The sequence below is a fragment of the Pristiophorus japonicus genome, unplaced genomic scaffold (genome assembly GCF_044704955.1).
Source record: "Pristiophorus japonicus isolate sPriJap1 unplaced genomic scaffold, sPriJap1.hap1 HAP1_SCAFFOLD_536, whole genome shotgun sequence".
Classification (NCBI taxonomy): domain Eukaryota; kingdom Metazoa; phylum Chordata; class Chondrichthyes; family Pristiophoridae; genus Pristiophorus; species Pristiophorus japonicus.
In genome coordinates, this window is record NW_027254443.1 from 277,632 (window position 1) to 282,421 (window position 4,790).

The 4,790-nt window shown below is 53.3% G+C and overlaps 1 non-coding gene across 1 annotated transcript; it reads left to right on the top strand.

The window, feature by feature from the left end:
* The first annotated feature begins 1,917 nt into the window (after positions 1 to 1,917).
* trnat-agu (transfer RNA threonine (anticodon AGU)) lies at positions 1,918 to 1,990 on the top strand. The gene has a single exon. It is a non-coding gene; the product is annotated as a tRNA-Thr (tRNA).
* Positions 1,991 to 4,790: the final 2,800 nt, after the last annotated feature.

A 4,790-nucleotide genomic window follows, 5' to 3' on the forward strand; every position in this document is an offset into this window, starting at 1 on the left:
CCTCCATGTTACGAGTCAACATGGAGAAGCAGCACATGACATCGAGCGGCCAATCGGATTTGAAAGCTCCCTTAAAGGAGACCGGTAACCAAAAAAATTTCAAGGGGCAGTTCCAACTATTTGAGTACACGGACTTTAAAGCTAAAGATGCAATTCAAGGGTGCAAGAATGGAAATGTGTGCAATGTAACCATGAATTGTGATGCTGGTTTAACTAATGTGACTAATGAGATGAATGCAGGTTAAGAACAAGTTTATTATGCTTAACAGTAATGATAGAGATTGTGAAATGCCTAATGTAACCATGTCTGTTGAAACCAGGACACCCAAAAGTGATGCAAATGCTAGAATATATAATGCAAGCTCGACTATGCGTGATCAGAGCCAAGGTGTCATGTATACTGGTAAAGGACATTGAGTCCTACAGGGACCATGCTGATGCCAATGGAATGCCCCTGTGGGAGACCCCCAGGTCCAGCAGGCTACCTGACCATGTAGCCTGGACCTTTGGAACGAATGTAATGCCCCTTGCAGGACACACACACAGGCAGTGGGAGCAGTCCCACCACAGGGACAAGTGGTCAATGGGCAGCCCAGCCACCACCAATGGCAACCTGCACCAGACCAGCCCTACAGCCCCATGGCCACCAGGGCCAACACCAGGAGCATGAGGCCAATAGCCTCCAGCTTCCCTGGGATGACAGGCCAGGAAGTGGCGAGCTATGTCGCCGAGCTAAGGGGCCTTGCAGGACATTGCGAATTTGAAGGACATTTGGAGCGCATGCTCAGGGATTTCTTTGTACTTGGCATTGACCATGAAATAAAACTTCGCAAACTTTTGACGATAGAGACCCCAACCTTGAGTAAGGCCATAGCGATAGCCCAGGCGTTTATTGCCACCAGTGACAATACTAAGCAAATCTCTCAGCACACAAGTGCTGCTACAAGTACTGTGAACAAAGTGATGTTGTTTTATTAACCTTTTATGATGGGGGGAGAGAGGGAGGGCAAGGAGAGGGAAACAGTCCTGCTCAGTTACCGCACAAGACTCCACTCACTTACCGGGGTCCCTTCCACTGAACTGCTGATGAAAAGAGCACTTCAGACAAGGCTCTCGTTAGTCCACCCTGATCTACACGAACAGGTAGAGAGCAGGCGGCTTCAACAGAATACATAACGTGATCGCACAAATGTGTCACGTGAAATTGAAGTAAACGATCCTGTATTTGTGTTGAACTATGGACAAGGTCCCAAGTGGATTGCTGCCACTGTTTTGGCCAAAGAGGGGAGCAGGGTGTTTGTGGTCAAACTCGCAAATGGACTCTCCTGCAGAAAACACTTGGACCAAATCAAACTGAGATTTACAGACTATCCAGAACAACCCACAACACACTCTGCCGTCCGTCCAACACACAGACGTAGCAACCGACCCAGCGGTTGACCACGAAGCAGAACCCATCACCCCCCAGCAGTCCAGCAAGGCCAGCTGAACAGCAGCCCAGCGAGGGCCCAACAAATGATTCAACAACACCAGCATTTGCACCGAGACGATCAACCAGGGCAAGGAAGGTCCCAGATCGACTCACATTGTATACAGTTACACTATTGACTTTGGGGCAGGGGGCGGGGGGGAAGTGTTGTTATGAATGTAAACCTGTAATTATCATGTCTGACCACCAAAGGGCTTATCTCCTGGAGTCCCAAGGGATCCCACAATCCCTTGGGAGCACCTGTACTTAAGGAAGCCTCACAGGCTGGAGAGGCACTCTGGAGACCTGTGATAAAGGACTAAGGTCACACCTTACTTTGGGCTTGCAGTATCTCGTCTGACTCTTGATTCAAGACAGAACATCTTCCACTCTCTCTTTTCCCTGTCCCTCTCTTTCCTCTTCTTGCCCCTGCCTTTACCAGAGGAGGTGGCTCCATAGCTCAGGGGTTAGAGCACTGGTCTAGTAAACCAGGGGTCGTGAGTTCAAATCTCACTGGGGCCTACTCAAAATTAGCTCAGTATTTAAATACTTCTCCCTTTCCTACAGATTCTTCCCTTCCCCACCACAACTCTTTTTACCCCTCTCTCCCTTTCCTGCTATTTCGCTTTCCCCGTCTCGCCCTCCTTTCCCTCACTCGCATCAACCGCTCTCCTTCCCCATTTCTCCCCTGCCACTCTCTCTCTCCCCTTCCCCTCTCTCTCTCTCCCCTTCCACTGTCTCTTCTTCCCAGTCTCCTCTTCCCCCTCTCTCTTTACCCTTCCCCTCTCTTTCCTGCTCCTTCCGTTGACTTTCGCAGAGCAGATGGTTCCATAGCTCAGGGGTTCGCGCACTAGTCGAGTAAATCAGAGATCATGGGTTCAAATCTCGCTGAGGCCTACTAAAAATTAGTTTAGTGTTTAAATACCTGGCTGATCACCCCCCGACCCTTCCCAACCGAAAAAACCACATCCAACTCCCTCCTGAACATATCCAATGAACTGGCATCAATAACTCTCCGCGGCAGGCAACCCCACAGGCCAACAACTCCCCGAATGACGACGTCTCTCCCAAACAGCCCACCTCCATCCCAAGAGCGTGTCCCCCAGGCTCCGGACCCATCCAACACTGGGAACGCTCCCCCCCGCACCCAACAGGGCCCGTCCCGTCAGAATCCTTCTCAAATGCTGAGCACCCCCGGATGTTGAGCACCCAGCCCCCGCGAAGCCAACCACACCACATCCACCAATCGCCATCTGTGCAGAGTCCCGAACACTCCCTGCACCAAGGCACAGAGCCCCCAGGCATGACCGTCCAACACACATTGCCCCCTGCCCCTCCCACACCTTCGCTGCAATGTGGCCCCTCAATCCCATGCCACATTCTCCATTCATTGCCCAGCACAGGCCCCCAACTTGGGGGTGGTAACCTTCTTGGGCTGGGAATTTTAGCCCCCCCCCCCCCCCCCCCCCCAGCGTGGAAGTCCTGCTCCCGATGCAGAATTGGCCTGACCACCCCTCAATGGAAGCAGAGTGCAATTTCCCACACTCCACTTTCTTTGTGGGCACTACCGGATGTTCATGTGACAGTGGGAACTGGTGCCCTCCACCCTCTGTCCTGTGACAGTGGGAACTGGTGCTCTCCACTCTCTGTCCTGTGACAGTGGGAACTGGTGTTCTCCACTCTCTGTCCTGTGACAGTGGGAACTGGTGCTCTCCACTCTCTCTCCTGTGACAGTGGGAACTGGTGTTCTCCACTCTCTGTCCTGTGACAGTGGGAACTGGTGCTCTCCAATCTCTGTCCTGTGACAGTGGGAACTGGTGTTCTCCACTCTCTGTCCTGTGACAGTGGGAACTGGTGCTCTCCACTCTCTCTCCTGTGACAGTGGGAACTGGTGTTCTCCACTCTCTGTCCTGTGACAGTGGGAACTGGTGCTCTCCAATCTCTGTCCTGTGACAGTGGGAACTGGTGTTCTCCACTCTCTGTCCTGTGACAGTGGGAACTGGTGCTCTCCACTCTCTCTCCTGTGACAGTGGGAACTGGTGCTCTCCACTCTCTGTCCTGTGACAGTGGGAACTGGTGCTCTCCAATCTCTGTCCTGTGACAGTGGGAACTGGTGTTCTCCACTCTCTGTCCTGTGACAGTGGGAACTGGTGTTCTCCACTCTCCCGTCCTGTGACAGTGGGAACTGGTGTTCTCCACTCTCTGTCCTGTGACAGTGGGAACTGGTGCTCTCCACTCTCCCGTCCTGTGACAGTGGGAACTGGTGCTCTCCACTCTCTGTCCTGTGACAGTGGGAACTGGTGCTCTCCACTCTCTGTCCTTTGACAGTGGGAACTGGTGCTCTCCACTCTCTGTCCTGTGACAGTTGGAACTGGTGCTCTCCACTCTCTGTCCTGTGACAGTGGGAACTGGTGCTCTCCACTCTCCCGTCCTGTGACAGTGGGAACTGGTGTTCTCCACTCTCTGTCCTGTGACAGTTGGAACTGGTGCTCTCCACTCTCTGTCCTGTGACAGTGGGAACTGGTGCTCTCCACTCTCCCGTCCTGTGACAGTGGGAACTGGTGCTCTCCACTCTCTGTCCTGTGACAGTGGGAACTGGTGCTCTCCAATCTCTGTCCTGTGACAGTGGGAACTGGTGTTCTCCACTCTCTGTCCTGTGACAGTGGGAACTGGTGCTCTCCACTCTCTCTCCTGTGACAGTGGGAACTGGTGCTCTCCACTCTCTGTCCTGTGACAGTGGGAACTGGTGTTCTCCACTCTCTGTCCTGTGACAGTGGGAACTTGTGCTCTCCAATCTCTGTCCTGTGACAGTGGGAACTGGTGCTCTCCAATCTCTGTCCTGTGACAGTGGGAACTGGTGTTCTCCACTCTCTGTCCTGTGACAGTGGGAACTGGTGCTCTCCACTCTCCCGTCATGTGACAGTGGGAACTGGTGTTCTCCACTCTCTGTCCTGTGACAGTGGGAACTGGTGCTCTCCACTCTCCCGTCCTGTGACAGTGGGAACTGGTGCTCTCCACTCTCTGTCCTGTGACAGTGGGAACTGGTGCTCTCCACTCTCTGTCCTTTGACAGTGGGAACTGGTGCTCTCCACTCTCTGTCCTGTGACAGTTGGAACTGGTGCTCTCCACTCTCTGTCCTGTGACAGTGGGAACTGGTGCTCTCCACTCTCCCGTCCTGTGACAGTGGGAACTGGTGTTCTCCACTCTCTGTCCTGTGACAGTTGGAACTGGTGCTCTCCACTCTCTGTCCTGTGACAGTGGGAACTGGTGCTCTCCACTCTCCCGTCCTGTGACAGTGGGAACTGGTGCTCTCCACTCTCTG